This window comes from Phacochoerus africanus, chromosome 2 (assembly GCF_016906955.1).
Source record: "Phacochoerus africanus isolate WHEZ1 chromosome 2, ROS_Pafr_v1, whole genome shotgun sequence".
NCBI classification, from domain to species: domain Eukaryota; kingdom Metazoa; phylum Chordata; class Mammalia; order Artiodactyla; family Suidae; genus Phacochoerus; species Phacochoerus africanus.
This window is the reverse complement of record NC_062545.1, coordinates 266,912,838-266,933,789: the sequence shown is the minus strand read 5'-3', so window position 1 is coordinate 266,933,789 and position 20,952 is coordinate 266,912,838. Positions and strand designations below refer to the sequence as shown.

Sequence of the window (20,952 nt, the reverse complement as noted above, 5' to 3'; positions counted from 1 at the left end):
TTTTCCTTCCCTCACGTTAAGTATATCATACCAGTCCCTTCTGGCCTGCTGAGTGTCTTCTGAAAAAATCTGCTGATAACCTTACTGGGGTTCCCTTGTATGTTATTTGTATCTTTTCTCTAGCTGCTTTCAAGATTTTTTCTTTGTCTTTAATTGTGGTCAGTTTGATTAATATGTGTCGGTGTATTTTTCCTTTGGTTAATTTCACATGGTACTTGTTGTGCTTCCTGAATTTGAGTGAGTGTTTCCTGACCCATGTTAGGGAAGTTTTAGGCTATTATCTCTTGGAATATTTTTTCTGTCCCCTTCTCTTTCTCTTCTCCTTCTGGCACCCCTATAATACGGATGTTGGTGTGTTTAATGTTGTCCCAGATTTCTCTGCGACTCACTTCATTTGTTTTCAATCTTTTTGCTCTTTTCTGTTCTGCATCCATAATTTCCACTAATCTGTCCTCCACCTCACTTATTTGTTCTTCTGCCTCCTGTATTCTGCTGTTAGCTGCTTCTAGTGAATTTCTTATTTCAGTTATTGTATTTTGCTTTTCTTCTTGTTGAAGTTTTATATCTTGTATCTCTTTGGTCAGTTTTTCCTGTAAGTTATCCATCTTTGCCTCCAGTTTATTTCCAATGTCTTGCATCATCTTCAGCATCAATAGTCTAAAGTCTTTTTCCTGGAGGCTGAGAATCTCCTCATCACTCAGCTGACTTTCTGGGCTTTTCCTTTCTCCCTCATATGAGTTATAGTTCTCTGTCTTTTCATTTTTATAGGTTTTTGTTTTGGTGACCTTTTTATAGATTGTTGAGTTGTAGCCTCTCTTACTTCTGGTGTCTGTCCACATGTGGCTGAAGTTGATATGGAGGCTTGCTGTAGGGTTCCTGATGGGAGGGGCTGATGGCTGCCCACTGGTAGGTGGAGTGGATTCTAACCACTCTTGTGGGTGGGGCTTGGTCTCTGGATGGGATTAGAGGCAGCTGTGTGCCTGAAGTTTCTTTAGGCATTCTGTTTACTGAGGGGTGGGGCTGTGATCCCACCTGGATTGTTGTTTGCCCTGGGGCTTCTCAGCGGCTGGCTGACTGGTGGGGCCAGAGTTTCCTAAAAAGGCCACCTCCAGAGAAAGGCATGTTGCTCAGTATTTCTGAGAGCTTTGCTTTCAATGTCCTTCCCTCACAACAAGCCACGTTCACCCCTGTTTTCCCAGGATGCCCTCCAAGAACTCAGTCAGGTTTGACCCAGATTCCCATGGAGACTTTGCTTTGCCCTGGGTTCCAGTGCACATGAAAGTCTATGTGTGCCTTTTAAGAATGGGGTCTCCATTTCCCCCAGTCCTGTGGAGCTTCTGTGCACAAGCCCCACTGGCCTTCAATGCCAGATGCTCTGGGGCTCTTTCTCCCAGTGCCAGATCCCCACATGTGAGGGTTTGATGTGGGGCTCAGAACTCTCACTCCTGTAGGTGAGTCTCTGTGAACCAGTTAGTTTCCATTCTGTGGGGCTTCCCACCTGGGAGATATGGAGTTGTTTACATCATGAAATTGCCCTTCCTACCTCTTGATGTGGTCTCCTTTTTTTCTTCTGGAGTAGGATATCTTTTTTAAGGTTTCTGGTCCATTTGGGTGAAGACTGCTTAGCCTTTAGTTGTGAATTTTGTTGTTTTTAGGAGATAAGTTGAGCTTCAGTCCTTCTATTTTGCCATCTTAATCCCATCCTTACCTTAATTTCCTGAATATCCCTTCTTGAAATTCTTTACCATGCACTCCAAGGGGTTTTGTTTACTCTGGTTTCCACACATTTCCTCCCCTGAAAGAGGAGTACCAGACAACACAAGGGGGGAAGGGAAGAGAAAAGGGAAGAAGTCAACAATCTCTTCCTCTGTCTCCAGTGCTCTCCCTAGGGAGATATTTCAAGCGCATCTTAGCATTGGTCAGACTGTATAAACCCCATATCAGGACCCCTCTGAAGAGAGTCACTTTATTTTTTTATTTTTTATTTTTGTCTTTTTGCCATTTCTAGGGCCACTCCTACAGCATATGGAGGTTCCCAGGCTAGGGGTCTAATTGGAGCTATAGCCACTGGCCTATGCCAGAGCCACAGCAATGTAAGATACAAGCCATGTCTGTTACCTACACCCCAGGTTGTGGGATTGAACCCACATCCTCATGCTTCCTAGTCAGATTCATTAACCATTGAACCATGATGGGAACTCCTGAAGAGAGTCACTTTAAGTAACATGAGTTTGCCATGGACCCATGGGTTGGGACTCAACACTTGCTTTGGCCTGTCTTGTTGAGTCAGAACTCTCCCAACATCTATCTTATTCACTCACATTACTCACATTCAAAGGACATCTGCCACCTGCCACCAAACACCTTAGACTTGTGGTTTCCTGTCTTGTCTCTTCTAGGAGAACTCCTATGAGACTACTAGGGCAACTCTGGGAGGTTATCAGGCTCCCCTTCTTCCTCTTAGGGGCAGTCCTCCTAATTGAACCTGGGTTCTTACCAGTCTGATTGGCAAGCGCTCCCTAGGCAGGTTCCTGGGCCTCCCTGTGTTCTGTTGTGCTCCTGGGTTCTTGTCCTGGCATGTCCAGAGTGCTAGTCCAATATGGACCAATAAGTCAGCTGGCTCCAGGGAGATAACCTCTCCTGGCATCCCAGGGGTTGTCCCTGGGACAATGGAGGTGAAATCACTGTCTCCAAATCCTGGTTGAGCCCCCAGAATATGTTAGTTGGGTTATGTACAGAGAAACAAGACACTAAGTTTTTTTTTTTTTTAACTGGGAAGCAGTGTTTATTCATGCCAGCACTGGCTCAGGTGATTAGTATTCAAGACTGGCACCAAATGTGTTATATAGTCTGCTTGTTTTCCTGCTACATCTAAGTTTCTTTGTCCCCCTTATCAGGTATACTATAAATTGTGGGCAGACAACTATAGATGCACCTGTGCTCATGGAAATAGTTTGTGGTGCATTACTACAGAACTACGCATGTGCACACAGATGCTGGTAGTGCTGCACAAAACCTTCCCTTTTATCTAGGAGGGCTCAACCACCTCCCACTATATATTAACCTGGAATCGACCATCAGAAAACTAAGTCACCAGAGGTAAGTAATTTATCTCTTAGCTACACTTTCCACATTTATCAAATGAAGACATAAGATTTGCCTTGTGAATCAAGCAGTCCTAAAATATAATTATTGTTTTGAGTGGTTAAAGCATGTGAAAATCCTTTGCATGATATATAAGTAGGGGTCATAAGTTTTTCTTAGAGGCAGTTGGGAACATTTTGGAGAAAGGCAGCTGACATAATAGAGCTTCTGTGGACATTTTAACTCTGAGGGTATATTTTCCAAGCTGAGTAGTCAAGAACATGGATCTTGGTCAGACAGACCTGTGTTGTGATTCCACCTGATGCACTTAATTGTGTCTATATTTGAACATTTAAATAATATATGCTTTTGTTTTCTTCTGGTTAAAAAATGTGTAATAATATTTATTAGAGCTACAGTGAAGATTTAATTTGAAAGTGCACATAAAACCTTAAACAGTTTGTCAGAACTATTGACATTGGCTTGGAAGCCTGGATTGGACATTTTTGATAATAGGGCATTTTAAGTGATTCAAAACAGATAGGATGCAGTGAACTATACTGGAAGCCCATGCCATAGATTTCGTAATTCTCTGCAAATGTAAGGAGTTTCATGTTTGTTTTAAGAGGAAATGAATGATTGATACATCTTTCCTGGTGCCATTTTCACATTTTCATCTTAGCAAATGACAGATGTGTGAACCTGGCTTGATGTAAAAATATAAACTTGAACACAGAGACTTCTCAGTTCTTGAGTTGACTCCTATGTACTCAATATGGGGCAAAGTGTTGTTCAATAATTCATTACTGAATGAAAAATAAATTTCCATTGGTTTCATAGGGAAAAGATTTTTTTAATGTGAGAATTTGATGTATTATTGAAGCCGAAATTGTAAAGACTGATTCATTCACAAACATTTAAGAGAAATAAAGGGAAATGTAGCCAAAATTAAGACTTTTCAGCTGACAAAGGACATGACTCTAGTACTGTGGCATGTTAATTGACATTACCCACATTAGCCAATTCCCAGCTGAGGTAAGAACAGCATGAGGAGGGAGAACCAGAGCAGCATGTCTGAGTTCCTCCTTCTGGGGCTCCCCATCCAGCCAGAGCAGAAAGGTGTTCTTTGCCCTTTTCCTGGGCATGTACCTGACTGTGTTTCTGGGGAACCTGCTCATCATCCTGCTCATCAGCCTGGACCCTCACCTCCACACCCCCATGTACATCTTACTCAGCCACTTGGCCTTCATGGACATCTCCTTTTCACTTGTCACTGTCCCAAAGATGCTGATAGACATGCCCACTGTGTAAAAATCAATCGACTATACCAGGGGTATAGCACAGATGTATTTTTTCATATTTTTTACTGATCTAGACAATTTCCTTCTCACCTCAATGGTGTATGATCAGTATGTGGCCATCTTCCATCCTCTCAATTACACCATTGTCATGAGAGAATGACTCTATACCTTACTCCTCACTGTATCTTGGATTCTCTTCAGGACCAGTGCCCTTTGTCACACTCTCCTCCTGGCCCAGCTGTCCTTTTTTGCTGACAATACCATCACTCACTTCTTCTCTGACCTTAGTGCCCTGCTCAAACTCTCCTGCTCAGACATGTACCTCAATGAGATGGTCATTTTCACAGTAGGACTGGCAGTCATAATCCTCCCACTAATATACATCTTGGTCTCTTATGGCCACATCAGGGCCACCATCCTGAAGGTACAATCCACCAAGGGCATCTGCAAGGCCTTGTCCACATGTGGCTCCCACCTCTCTGTGGTTTCTCTGTATTATGGAACAATTATTGGGTTGTATTTGGTCCCCTCATCCAGCACCTCCAGTGATGAGGACATAATTTCCTCTGTGATGTACACAGTGGTCACCCCATTGCTGAACCCCTTCATTTATAGAATATGAAACAGGGACATGAAGGGGGCCCTGAAGAAACTCTTCCACAAGGCAGCAGTCTTTTCTCAATGATCTTTGCTCATCTTTATAACAGACACATGTAGTCACATTGTCCCATATCCTACATATCTAATCTTGAGCCTGGCCTGGAATGAATACTCAGTAAATATTTGGTAACTTGAATCACAATTTGTTATTCTTTCTTTTCTTAACAACACCTTAGTATAAATTGTGAATTCTGAGCTGACCTTATTGATTACTGCCCTTGTCTGTAACATTGAGAATTTACATATCTGGGAGTACTTATGTCTCTCTTCTTATATCACGTGAATTTATTCGTTTGTTATAAAACATCTTTTTTGAGGTAAAATTTTCCTATAGATGTAGGACACAGTTAAAGTGTTCAGATTATTATTTTGATATGTGTACATTGTGAAATAACCTCCATAATCAAGTGAATGAATATATTTTTCATCTCCACATAGTTACCTTTTTAATTTATTTTTGTGTGGGGTGAGAGAATTTAAGATCCACTGTACTATTGGATTAAATATCAAGTGTACAATACAGTCTGGTTCACTATAGTAACTGTGTTGTAAATTATACCTCAGAAGAAGTTATTGGAACATTGTCCATTATGCTAGTGAAATAAGTCAAACTCAAAACAAGACGAATACTGCATGATCTCACTTTTATGTGGAAACTGAAACAACCAATTCATTGAGCAGAAGATAGGATGGTGGTTGCTAGGGGTTGGGAGGAGGAAATGTGTGTCACTATGGATGGGTGGAAGATCCAGGCCAACCAGGCTCTGGAGGCATAGAAAGGTGGCAGAGATAGGACTTGGTAAATTATGTCTTTTCCTCTTCTTGCTCTCCATTCACATTCTTTCCATGTTTCGGGTTGCTTGTGGTGATGATGGTGACTCAGGAGAAGAAACTGCAGAGCAGCCTTTATTTCTCCAGGAAACCATCCACAGCTATGAGTTCAGCTCCTCCACTTAGGGACTCAAGGCTTCTTCTGGATTTTAGAAACAATGATCACTCTAAGACACTGCTGTTCTCTACACTCAGCAGTTCACTATCAGACTAGTCATCTCTGGGGTGTTGTGACTGCATGCATGAGTTTGAAGAAAATGCCCACTCAGTACAGACTGGGAATGAGAAAGACAATGAAAGCACCCATGGTCTTGAGCCTTCTGTTGCCCCCATTGAATTTTGTGTCTGTCTCATTCAATGTCTTCATTATGAATCTCCATGGAACTCCTTTCTACTCAGCTTCATGATACAAGTTTTATGCTATGAGCCTAAGTAATAATCTCTTTTATTCTATATCTGTTGAAAGATGCATAGTTTTCCTTCTTCAGGGTATACTTAGTTAAAGATGAATATGATAAAAACTGATTCTGTGGCTCAGCACCACATAGATTAAGAGAAGAGTATTTTGGAAAATAGATCCCAATTGCAGCCTGTACCTGACAGAGTATGTGGCCTGAGGCAATTCTCTTCAATCCTCTGAATATCCCTTTCTTCTTCTGTGCTAATTGAAAACATTCTAAAACATCTAAAATATGTTTGATTTGAAACAAATGCCACACTAAATTTGACTTAACATGACCACTGACCAAGAATAATGAACATTAGCTTTCCCTTCCTGTGTATCAGTATAATTTTCCCATTTATATGTTTATGTTTATATCTCTACATCCAACTCTTTATGGGAAGAAAGTTTTTATTTCTTTTGCTGAATTACCTAGGAATGGAATTGTAGGGTCAAGTGTATGTTGAACTTTAAGAGAAACTCACCAACAATTTCCCATCAAGGTTCTACATTATACATTACTGCTGACCATGCATGAGAGTTCCATTTTCTAATAACATCCTCACTGCCTCTGGTATTGCCAGTAATCAGATATCAGCCATTATAGTGGGTTTGCTGTGGTATCTTGCTCTGGTTTTCATTTCCATTTATCTAATGACTAAGGATGTTAGGTATCTCTCTATAGACTGATCTGTTATCTTCTTTGGTGAAATATATTTTCAAATTTTTATCCCATAGTTTAAAAAAAGAATTGGCTTTCTTGTCTCCTCTAAGTGTTCTGGATTCTTAATTTATCAGAAATATATTTTATAAATATTTTCTGCCAGTCTGAAGCTGGTTGTTTTATTATATTGAGTTTCTTTTGAAGCCTAAGAGCATCTTTTTATGAAGTCCAAATTATTATTTATTTCTTTAAAAAGTTCATGACTTTTTTGTCCTATTCAGTAAACTTTGATACCCCAAATTTTCCAAGGTTGTATCCAATTATCTATTCAAAATAGTTTTCTCATTATAATTCTCAATAATTTGACCCATTTCTAGTTATATGTTTTGTATGTGATGCAACACAAGACTCTATGTCCATTAAGGCTTATTGATATTGAATCATGCCAGCCCCATTTATTGACACAATATCATTTCCACTTTCAATTGCCTTGGTGCATTTGTAAAATATTATTTCACCTTACATATATTGTTCGGTTTCATAATTATTCACACTATTCAAATTATTCCTTGATAATAGAGGAGACAAGATGGCAGAAGAGTAGGGGGATACGCTCGCCCTCTCCCACAAACACAACAAAAAAACCACATCTACAGGATAAATGACTCACACAGAACAGCAACCAACCACTGGCAGAAGAACCTAAACTCCAATAATGGCAAGAAGTTCCTGACATTACTAGGTAAAACAAGAGACATCAACATGACATCAACATGACATCAACATCATGAATATTTTCTCAGGTCAGTCTCCCAAAGCAATAGAAATTAGAGCAAAAATAAACCCATGGGACCTCATCAAACTGAAAAGCTTTTGCACAGCAAAGGAAACCCAAAAGAAAACAAAAAGACAACTTACAGAATGGGACAAAATAGTTTCAAATTATGCTAGAATATATAAACAACTTATACAAACCAACAGCAAAAAAGCCAATCAATCAATGGAAAAATGGGCAAAAGACCTGAATAGACATTTCTCCAAAGAAGATATACAGATGGCCAACAAACACATGAAAAAAATGCTCAACATTGTGGATTATAAGAGAAATGCAAATCAAAATTACCAGGACATACCACCTCACACCAGTCAGAATGGCCATCATTAAGAAGTCCACAAATGACAAGTGCTGGAGCGGGTGTGGAGAAAAGGGAACCCTCCTGCACTGTTGGTGGGAATGTAAACTGGTATGGCCACTATGGAGAACAGTTTGGAGATACCTTAGAAATCTATACATACAACTTCCATATGACCCCGCAATCCCATTCTTGGGCATCTATCTGGACAAAACTCTACTTAAAAGAGACACATGCACCCGCATGTTCATTGCAGCACTATTCGCAATAGCCAGGACATGGAAACAACCCAAATGTCCATCGACAGATGATTGGATTCGAAAGAGGTGGTATATATACACAATGGAATACTACTCAGCTGTAAAAAAGAATGACATAATGCCATTTGCAGCAACATGGATGGAACTAGAGAATCTCATCCTGAGTGAAATGAGCCAGAAAGACAAAGACAAATTTTATACATAAATATAAAATTAAATAGTATATAACTAGCATTTGGAGTGACATTTAAGGCTGTGCTGATATTCCAAACTCTACTGTGTTTGGAATGTGAATATGGGAATCAAAATATTTTGAAGGAGTTTGGTATTTGATACATGTGGAGAATTTATGATAGCAACTTTCCTTAATCAGGCATTTAGCTCATTCCAAAAGTTCTGACTTAGGTGATCCCACAGGTGAATTAAGATAATCTGGCTTTGTTGCTCTTTCCATGGGATTCAATAAAAATTATACAAAAGAACTTATTTATAAAACAGAAAGAAACTCACAGCTTTCAAAACCAATCTTATGGTTACCATAGGTGGAACCACTGGGGGAGGGAAGAATCCAAAGTGTGGGAATAACATATACAGATTACTCTATAAAATAGATGATTATGTACTTGTCAAAAATTTATTAAAACTGAGCAACACAAAGTGAATTCTAATGTTAACAATGGAATTTATTTAATAAAATGTATTAATAATAGTTCAGTCATAACAAATATACCACACAGATGCAAGATGTTAATAATTAAGGGAAAACTGGGTAAGGCTGGAGGAAAAGTGTACCAAAACTTTCTGCTCTATTTCCCTGTAAACCTAAAACTACTCTAAGAAATACAGTCTATTAAGTTTTTAAAAGTTATACTAATTTAAATCTTCATCACCTGAGTATGAGAGTTCCTATCAATTTACTTCTTCAACAACACTTGGCATTAACAAATTTCTTAATTTTTACAATTCTGGCAAATATATATCTCATCATGGTTTTACATTCTCTTTCCCTGGTAATTTATGAGGTAGAGCATCTTAGCTTATGCTTATTGGCTCTTTGCAGCAGAGGTAGCTGGCTGTCCATCTGCAAGTCAGGACCTCCTTCCCAAGTGTGAAGTTGTCTCTGGGAGACAACTACTCTAGGTGTGGCTACATGGCATGTTCTTCTCAGTGGAAAAGAATGTGTATTATTTCATGGCCAGAATTTTAAAAATGCATATGTGTCTTCCCCTTTATTGTCTGGAAGCAAATTACCTGCTGCCCTGAGAGGTCATTGGACTTGGTCTCCGAGTCACTGGATAGTACAATGCTATCTACCCTCTAAAAGACCCACACTGGACCATTTAAGCAGCCACCATTATCCTTACTGGTACACAGTTTTCCTCTGTGAAATCCATGATTATGTCTTTTCCAGATTTTCTATTGAGTTGTTTCTCTTTTTTTTATTGCATTGTAGACAGACTTCATAGAATCTAAAAAATAATCTTTTGTCAGTTGTTTGTATTGAAAATGCCAACCATTATTGGAAGCTTATTACTTTTTTTCTTTTTTTACTATCTATCAATGTTTTCATTTGAGTGTGATTGAAGTTCTTAATGTACTATTTGGCCTTTATGCCTTTATACTGCCTACTTGAAAAATTTGCCTCAAAAACACAACCATTCTATTATATAGACAACAAGGAGGTGGTATGGCATCAGGAAAAGTGCAGAGACTGAGGAAGGGTGGCCTCAGATGTCTTGTCAGGAGGAGCATCTTGAATTTGCAGAAAGAGTGGGGGGAATAACCCAGTGCAATCCCCTCTAAAACAGTTTGCTGTAGATAATTCAGCATTAGGTGGATCCACTTTTGTACTCTTGATCAAAGGCTAGAGGTGTTTAACAAAACAATCTACAAGAAGATTTAAATGGCACTGCAGTTACATTTCAAATTTAGAGTATTAATATCAATTAAACACACAAGACACAAACATCTTATGAGTAATAGCTCTTATGTGCAAGGCATTGTCCAGAGTCTGGGGGAAGTTTGTGACCTTGGAAAATATAAACCAGTTGAATGTCTAGCATAAAACCCATGCCCCTGTCCTAATTAATACAGGGTAAAAACCTGAGTTTGGTGTTATCAGAATAGGATAATACAACATCAGTTATGTATCCTTGCTAACAGTTTTGTAGAATCCAGTTGTTATAGCACTTTGGACATTTCCATGCCCCAAAAGCATTTTTGAAATAGCATAGTAGATTGTGTGCTTTTCAGTGTAGTTTAAACCACAACTGGATTTTTAAAAAGATAAAAGGGACTTCTCTGTCTCATATGCATAGAACTAGTGTGCTATATTCTCATGTAAAATTTAAAAATTTTGCCTTTAGTTTCTTGAAATACATGAAGTTATTTTTAATGCAGTACAAGGTAGATATTTATTTTAAAGTTTCTTCATATTAATAATAAATTTTTAAAATTTAATTAATTTTTAAATTGTTCATTCTTTCTCCACTACTCTGCCATAGATATCCATGGCTAAAAATGAAAAATATCAATCAGGCAATTTCACCTGTACTGTAAAATATAGATGCAGGTAAATGGTGGGTAATTTTGAAGGGGAAGTACATCAGTAAGGATTTTTCCAGAAGACTAAAACAAAAGTGCATACTTTTCCAGTTGTTCCAAAATCTGGGGAATTGAGGTCAGGGAAATAGCCCTTGAGGATTAAAATTGTTACAGCTGATGATTTCAGCCTAAAACAAAAAATAGTTGGTTTTAAAAGGTTGATTTGTAGTAGCTGCAAATCTCAAGAGACATGGAAAAACTTCCCCTACTCTCTCAGTCTGCTGTAGTAACACAGGTGACTCTGAGAAGCCCATTGAGAAACTTTGGTGAACCTCACCTCAGCTTATGTATCTGCCTGTAATGTAATTACCTCCAAAGAGCAATGGCTTTTTCTCTTCCACCTTCTAAATTACCCACAAGTTCCACTCATTGGAAAACATTAAACACGAGGAATCCAGAAAAGAAAAAACTGGAAAATGTAGTTTCCAACCTCACCGCTACAAGGAGGGGAAGCCTTAAAAATGGGTGGGTGATAATGGGAATTTCCCACTATGGCACAGTGGGTTAAGGATCCAGCTTGGCTGCAACTTGATTTAGGTCTTGGCTGCAGCTCAGATTTGATCCCTGGCCTAAAAACTTTCACAAGTCATGGTGCAGCAAAACAAAACAAAACAAAATTAAAAAGTGGGTTTTAATGATGCTAACTTAACAGACAATCTGATAGTGCATAAGGATGAGGAAGGAGGATTGGGTAGGAAGATGCAAGTTTCAGGAACAGAATGAAGAATATGTGAGGCAGACTCACCACAAATGAGGCAATTTTAGATCAACTAAAATACATCTGGCCACAGAAGCATGAGTGAGAGCAGCCAAATCCAGAAAAACCACCATCCCAGGCTAGATCAGCCAAGCCTCAACAAACCCTCAGATTCATAAGTAATATAAATGCTTTCTCTGAAAGAAACATCTTTATAAGAACCCCTCATCTCCAACTCTTAATCATGTTTTAGATCTGCATCTAGGTTGAGAGCCTCAAGAGTTATGACAATTATTGGGCATGTCCAATAAATATCTTCACTTTATGTTTTACAACTCATTTTGGCATCTGCTGTCTCTCATGTCTTGGTGCCTCAGTTGAAACTTCCAGTTTGACATCCTGAAACATTGCTCCCCCTCCCTGTGATCATCAGGACTAGCTAGAACATCATGTGTTTGGATAATATAGACTTGTTAAGTCTCAAGGGAAGTGACATCTTCTCTAGGAAATTCTTTAGTATATCCTCTGCCACTAGGCTGACCTGATGAGTCCTCCCCAGGACACAGTATTGTATATCAGTGATTCTGGTCCTTGGCTAAATCATTCTGGGGTCAGACATCCAAGATTCAAGTCCTCCTTTCACTAATAATGATCCTAAATCCCTTCTTTGCCTATTTAAGCCTGAGTTTCTTAACATATCTCAGGGTTTTTGTCAGGAATAAATTATATGGTTTGGGTATCAGTGGATATATAGGAAAAAATAGCCACCAGAAAAAAGCAGATGGTTTTACCATGTAATAAGCTCTTTGAGGAGTTCCCATCATGGAATGGTGGAAATGAATCTGTCTAGGAACTATGAGGTTGTGGGTTTGATCCCTAGCCTTGCTCAGTGGGTTAAGGTTTCAGCATTGCCATGAGCTCTGGTATAGGTCACAGAGAAGGCTTGGATCCTCCATTATTGTGGCTGTGCTGTAGACCAGCAGCTGTAGCTCCAGTTAGACCACTAGCCTGGGAACCTCCATATGCTGTGGGTGCAGCCCTAAAAAGACAAAAGAAAAAAAATCTCTTTTACAGTACCTGAATCAGTGGAGATGACATTTATTTTGTTGCTGAATATATACAAGCTTTGGGGGAGGAAAGAAATGTAGGCTGTATTCCTGAAGGGCAAGAAAGCAATCCATTTTCATGTAAGGAGAGTAAAATTTAATATGTTCCCCCTGCAAGTTCTGGCAGAACTCTGGGTCCCTTGATGCCTGGGTGACTGGGTGCAGGGAGAAGCCACATTCTTACTGAAATGGAAAATGCTTCAGAAATGGAGATGTGAAAGTCCAGACAGGTTTTATAAAACTTTAAAGTTTTGGGGAAGGCTAGCCCTTGCAACTTCCATTTAATGATACCAGCCAAGGGGACATAGCATCCTCAAAGTATTTCACAATCCCTGTTATCATAGAAAAGAGCAAATTAAGCCCTATGATGCATATTCCCCTTTACTATCCCCCCCAACAGCTGTAAGAAAGAATAAGAGCAGCAGAGATTTCTGAGTGGCAGCTGAGGAAAGAAGACAAGTGATCTATATTTTCAATAATTTGTATTTACATGTAAATGAAGAAATAAAATCACAGGGATGTTTTAAAAAAAGGTTAAGTATCAGTTGGAAGAATAAGTTTTCTTACTCCAGAGTTTTCTCCAGGCCGCTTTCATGTCTTTATTTCTCAGGCTATAAATGAAGGGATTCAGGCCTGACCACTGTGTACATCAGTGAAGCTATTATGTTACTGTAATTGGTGGTGTTGGATGAGGGAAGAAAATATAGACCAATAATTTCCCCATAGAAGAGAGTCACTACTGAGAGATGTGGTACACACATGGACAAGGCTTTGCAGATGCCCTTGGTAGAGGGAACCCAGAGGATGGTGACCCCAATATGGCCATAACAAACCAGGATACACACGAATGGAAGCATGATGCTCTTAATCTTGCAGTGAAGATTACCAATTAGTTGAGTGATGTGTCTGAGCGGAACAATCTGAGCAGGGCAGCAAGATCCCAGAAGAAGTGGGGGATGGTGTTGTCAGCCCAGAAGGAGAGTTGGGCTAGAAGAAGGGTGTGCAAAAGAGCACAAGCACAAGCAATGACCCAAGACCCAGCCACCAGCATGATACACACGCTCTGACTCATAATGCAGAGGGTGACAGATGGCCACATACCTGTCATAGGCCATCAAAGTGATCAGGATACTGTCCAGGTTGCAAAGAGTATGAAACAGTAAGTCTGTGAAATGCACCTGGAATAAGGAATGGGTTGATCCTGAGTCTGCATGTTCATCAGCATCTTAGGGATGGTGACAGATGAAAAGGAGATGTCTGTGAGGTCCAAGTGGCTGAGGAAGAAGTACATGGGGGTATGTAGGTGACTGTCCAGCCTGAAGAGCAGGATGATGAGTAGGTTCCCCAGCACTGTGGTCAGATACATGCCCAGGAACAGGGCAAAGAACATTCCCTGCCACTCTGGCTGGATGGGGAGTCCCAGGAGGAGGAAATTGGACATGTGTCTCTGGTTCTCCTCCTCATGCTGATACATCAGTTGGAGGGGACTAGTGGAGAAAGTTGAAGGGAAGAGTGGAATGTCTTTGGATAGAAAAAATTTCAGTTTAGCCTAGAATAATAGAGATGTTTTCTTGATTTATGGAAGGTCTTCATATTTTCATACATTTACTGTATTTTGCTGGATAAATGAAAAAAAAATGTAGGTTTCTTTCTTAGTTTGTAGCCAATCTCTGTGAATGACAATGCTAAGAGTTAATGTTTATTAAATGCTGTCCTTATACAATGTTCTAATTGTTTACATGTATTAAGTGATGTGAATGTCTTAAGAATCTGAGCTAGGTAGGGATTCTTATTTCTACTTTCAGAATGGGATAGCTAAGCCAGGCAATCTCATAGTCACTGATGTGAGAAGAGATGCTGGGATTTGGATCCAAGCATTTTCATCCAGAGTTTGTTTTTTGGAAACAAAACAAATTATTTGACATCAGAAATCTCCTTGTCCTTTGTAATTTTGTGTGTAATGATCTATTGAATCCATCCTGCATCCTCTTCTTCTCTCCACATTCCATGATTATTTCTAATTTGTTCATTGCTTGTAGACCCAGAGTCTATCAAAGGTGATTCATGCACACACAATATAAATTTGTGAATCAAAAAAAGATGTTACATCCAATTCAAATCATCATGACAACCTCTTTAAGAAACTTACATTAGGTCTTGTTCAAGACCCAGGTTTAATCTTAGCAATCCTAAGGCCCCATGTCACTTGTTTGCATATTCAAAGAAATATAACCCCAAAGCCAAATGTAACCCCCTTTAAAAAGAATTCTAATATTTTCAGAGTCTCTAATGTAGCCCATGAGAGATTTATTTCCAATATAAAATAATATTTCTTATAATTTATATGTATTTTTAATTTATTTTTTATCTTTATCTTTTGAAGTATTTTAAAAAGTTTTATTGACATATAGTTGATCTACAATGTTGTGATAATTTCTGCTGTACAACTATGTGATTCAGTTATATATACTCACTCATCCATTCTTTTTCAGATTCTTTTCCCACACAGAAAATCACAAAATATTGGGTAGAATTCCCTGTGCTATACAACAGTTTCCCATTGCCAATCATTCCATATACCACAGAATGCATATGACACACCATTAGTCTATATCTTTTTTAAAGAAGGTGGAGATTCAGATAACCTATCAAAGCTTATTATAAAACTATGTTGTTACAACAAATAATGTATTATTGGGAGTTCCCATCCTGGATTAGCAGTAGTGACCCGACTAATATCCATGAGGATTCAGGTTCAATCCCTGGCCTCACTTAGTGCTGGTTAAGGATCCAGCATTACTGTGAGCTGTAGTGTAGCTCACAGATTCTTCTTGGATCTAGCATTGCTGTGGCTGTGGAGGTAGCCAACAGCTGTGGATCTGATTCAACCCCTAGTCTGGGAATTTCCACACACCACAAGTGCAGCCAAAAAAAAAATAAATAAAAAAAAAAGAATTTGGGGAAGTAAATCAGGAAGTTCAAGGGTGAGTGAAAAATCTGTGGCTCAAGATATGTGCATAGAAGGTAATATCAATAATCACAATAACAATATTATAATAATGTTCATCATTAATAATGTTTACTGTGTGAATAATATAGGCCAGTTGCAGTAATATGTACTTTATATCAGCCTAACAGTGCCACAATAAAGGCATTATTCACACTTAACCCTTTGGGAACTCAGCCTTAAGAGCAAAAGTAATTTGCTAGAGATCACTCATCATGTAAATGATGGACAGGTCATTCAATCCCATGTTTCTAACCACCATGATACATTGATTCCCTTAGAGCAAGATTTAACAGATAAGAGTCATCTTGGTATGTGCCCCTCATTAAAGAGAAGAAGATGGGGTGTGTCATTTCCCCAAAGCTTTTGGGTGGATGTATTGCCTCAGTCCTTAATCAGATGATCATAAGTGGCTAGAGAGACTAGGAGACCAGCTACTGGATTTACAAAGACAGCTTCTCATAAAATGAATTTCTAAGGGGTCCAAGACAAAATCCTGGTCAATGTTTTCAAAGTTTACTTAATGTCTATCAATAGGTGAAAGGTTAAGGCAATTATGATACACAGCCACTGGAAGTAACATCATATAGCTAGTAAAATGAATTCATGAAGTTTCTGATGTAGTTTTTGAAGAAACATAATAGAAAATTTTATACAGGCATGTTTACAACTATTTGCAAAAGCAATGCAGATTATATCATCATCATCATCATCATGTTAATTATTTTTAAACCTGTAATGTTTTTAATTTTTTATTTTTATTTATTTTTTGTCTTTTTAGGGCTACACCCTTGGCATATGGAAGTTCCCAGGCTAGGGGTCCAATTGGAACTGTAGCCGCCAGCCTACACCACAGCCACAGCAATGCCAGATCTGAGCTGCATCTGCAAACTACACCACAGCTCACAGCAGTGCTGGGTGCCTAACTCCCTGGGCAAGGCCAGGGATTGAACATGCAACCTCATGGTTCCTAGTTGGATTCATTTCCACTGCGCCATGATGGGAACTCCTAAACCTGGAAGGTTTTGTTCACAGCTCACATACATGCCATATACTCAGCAAAACTGTGAAAGAACATCTTCTTAAAAGTAAAAGTACAAACACCAAGGAATTATAATTATTGTCTACCTAAGTTACTTGAGATGATACAACAAAATTATAAAAGCACTTGGCAGAATTTTAATTATCTGCAAGATTTTGTAATAGACCATTCACACATGTGCATGCACACACACACTTCTGAGTGAGGTCTAAAAGCATTTTCCTTACCTAGCTTCCATCAATTCAAAAGATGTTAGCTCCAGGGCATGAACTAATTTTTCATTTTCTCCCCAAAAGACTGATCTAGAATGTGGAGAAGCCATTAAGTGAGGAGGTGGTACACTCTCTTTTTAACTGGATCCAAAGCAATTACAAATGTATTCCTTTTTAACAGCCAGCATGGGACCTAGGGGACCAAGCTCAATAAATTCTGTTGAGGGACAATTTGGGAGTGATAAATGAACTTGCTTTAACTATTCCCCATGGAGGTGTGTGTTTGCCAGATACTAAATATAGTCAACTCCTTTGGGTATATAAATGAGGACTCACTATTTGCAGATTGATTTAGAGAATGTTCACATTGATAAAAGCTCATTTAATGCTCCTAATCATTCCTGTGGGAGATAGAACTTATTCTGTTTCTTTGCATTGAGACTGGCTCAAAAGAAAAAGGGCAAAGGATGGGGTTTCAAACAAAAACACATTAACTTCACATCTAGAGCCTGGTTCTGTTGCAGCAAATGGCTCTCCTGCAGCAGCAGGCTCTGGTTCCTGTGGACCCCTTCATTCTGCATTCAGTGCAGAAGTGGGAGAAGAGTTGCTACTCATCCCTGGGGAATAAAAGTATTTTGCCAGCAATGATTGGCTTATGTTTCTCAGAAATAGAGGTTTTTTTCTTCTTACAGACACACCTGAATGCATATAGGTTTTTTAAAATTATGATGTATAGTAATAGTTGTGATAGGGCTCAAAATATATTCTTTAACCATAATAATGGGTGTGAGAAGACTTAAGAAATCTACTCCATTCAGACTGACAGAAATAAAGACACAGAATTAAGTGCAAGAGATAGAATTTTATTATTCTTTTAAAAAATTCATTTATTTACTCATTCATAAAAATATTTTCTAGCTACCAGGTATCAAGAATCTTGTGAAATGCTGTTAATTAAGATTTGAAAACACTTTTTTTTTCTCTAAAACATCTCCCAATCTAGTGAGCAGAACAGACAGAACAATGTGTGTCAAATGATGTAATGAAGGCAAGTGCTGAGTTGTATGGGAGCAGTGAGGATGGGGTATAAATCCAAATTTTCAGGGTCAAGAAAAGTATGTTTCAGGAAGTCACAAGTAAGAACAGACCCAAGAAAATCCAAACAATAAAAGTTAATGTGGGCACTTTAGATACATCATTTGGAAGGGAGAAAAACAAAGGTACAGGAAAACACATGGAGAAGAGAAAAGGTGATAAATTAGGGAAACAGGAATTAGTTATCATGAAAATTAGAATAGGTGAAATATCCACATCAACAGGGGAAGAGGTTCAGGATGAGGCCAAAGAAACTAGCAGGAATGAATGGTGCAGAACCTCGAAGAGGATGTTGAACAATTTGCACTTTTTTCCAAAGGAAAGGGAGAACTCTAGAAGGATTTGCTCAAAGACTGACAGTGTTTTGATCAAATGTATGTCTATAAGTGAAGAATGTATAATAAGCAGATGTTTTCAGTAGATGGAGGGAATGTTGGCAGGGAAAGGATGGACGGATGGATATAAGACCAGCAGCAGGGAGACCAGTTTGGAAGTGGTCACAATTGCTCAGGTAAGAGATTATAGAAGTCTGTCTGAGGCAGTAGAGGTGGAGAGAACTGTATGGATTTAAGTTTCCTTCAGAATCAGAATTTAAAGGATGCAGTAATTTGGGAGGGAGCTGACTTTTATGAGACTCTGGAAAGTGAAGGCATTAAAAACTTCTCTAAATTTATGATTGAAGAGCTGAGTGTATGCTTGTGCCACTTACTGATGTAGGGGACCTAGGAGAAACAGATTTGAGAAGTTTCTAACACACCAAATAAGAAGTACCTGAAGCTCATTCACAAGAAGACATTTAGGAAGTAGGTAAATATATTTTGGATCCAGATTGATATTCATGGCCCACTATTATAGAAGAGGGTGAAATTGTAAAAAGAAATGAGATGAATAAAAAATATTCAGAAAAGAAGATGAATGTGGAAAGAAGAAGAAAAATAGGGGAAGAAAGGAGGGAAAGAAAGACCAAAGAGAAAGGGAAGTGAACAGAGATGAACACAGAGCAGAGAGAACACTGGCAAATAAGGAAATGACAGAGAAAGATCATCCCCAAAGGGCATCAGAGAATGAGAGATATGGAAGGAAAATAAAAAAGCATGGGACCATGGGAACATAGGGAAGGAGAAGGTTAAGGGATGAAAAAGACCCACTGAATTTGGTAATAAGGAGAATTTTGGTGATGTAACCAGGAGCGATGTCAGTGAGTGGTGGGAACAGACTCTAGACTAGAGCAGATAGAGGAATAAATGGAAAGTAAGGAAGCACAGAAGGTGAAGAGTTGGATTGATCAAACATGGAAGTTTTGCTAGATGGGTGGGGTGGAGGTCATTGGAGTAAAGACTTTGGCAATAGGTAAGAGAGTGAGAAACCATGAGTCCTGTAGTGGAGAGGAAAACTAATTTTGGGGAAATGGACAGGATCAGAGACTGGATCAATTTATGAGGCCAAAGATTCTGTGTAATGAATGAGTAGAGGAGAAAGCAAGAAGAGCATATTGAAAGTTTAAATTTAATATGTAAAGCAATCTCAGTCTTCCTAATATAACCATGGGAATAGATGACTAAAGTGCAAGGGAGGTCGAATGACTGAAGATGAGATCAGAGGATATATATGCTACATGTTGAGTGGTTCATACATGCATTTGCTTCATGCACCCAAGCTGATAGTTAATTTGTAGAGAAGAAAACTGATCCAAGTGCCAAAATCTGTAACAAAATATGAGTAGGTGCAGTTTGGTAGTTGGTGGCTTGGCTTCAACATAGGACTGTCTCTACCCTTTGTTCAGTAGTGAAAAAAGCTTTCATTAGAGTTAGAATTAGAATTAGAATTGGCAGAACATTGCAAATCAACTATAAAAAATACAATTAGAACTGGAATTGGAAAGATGTCATTGTGGTATAACTTTAAAATAGAATAAGTAGTTATAGCCTAGTTTCCATCAATGAGAGAGGGGTTAAGGCAACAATAGTACACAGCCCAGGAATATTACAACACCATTAAAATGTTTATGAAAAGTTTTGATGTTATTTTTGAAAGGCAGAATAGAAAATTTGCATGTTTATGACCATTTGCCAAAATATAGAATATTTTCTTAAAACCTAGAAGGCTGTGCTCCAAAATGTTAAAGTATTGTGTTGTTGGGAGTGGAGACATTTATACATTAAAAAATTTCCCAACCCTAATATTTATGTAATCATGCCTTTCTTTTGTAGATAATGAAAATAATGTATAGTTTTGTGAATTTCACAGGAAAGAGATGATCCAGAAAGAGAAGTCTGTGGATTGACAAATGTTAAGAAACAGAAGGAAGCCAATCCTAATAGGCACCATTGCTGTGTCTGATGGCTCTGCTTCTCACCCCCACCCACTCAGATAGGACCCTGAGCATCAAGGTATGAAACCATCAAAAGACAAGTTCCTTGAGCCTCAGGAAAGAGTCCCTCTCCTAAAAATAACTTGCAGCCAATAAGCAAATGCTTATTGCTGCTAGCAAACTGTTTGTATTCTGCTGCCTTTTGGGCCCTCAACCTTTCTAAATACATGTGCAGAGAGAGAGAAAGCAAGATCTTTGTCTAATTTATCCCTGGATTTTTGTCTGTTAGTATCAGGCATGTAGAGACCCACATTTTTGTTTGTTTTTGTTTTTCAATTTTTTTAAATTCACCAATACATTATTTTTGTTACTGTACAGCATAGTGACCCAGTTACAACTACATGTATGCATTGTTTTTCTCGCATTATCATGCTCCATCATAAGTGACTAGACATACTTCCCAGTGCTGCACAGCAGTTTCTCATTGCTAATCCATTCCAAAG

General features: G+C 38.6%; 1 pseudogene; it reads left to right on the top strand.

Annotated features, from left to right (window-relative positions):
• Positions 1-4,479: 4,479 nt before the first annotated feature.
• On the top strand, positions 4,480-5,007 carry LOC125120944 (olfactory receptor 1J4-like; annotated as a pseudogene).
• The last annotated feature ends 15,945 nt before the right edge of the window (positions 5,008-20,952 follow it).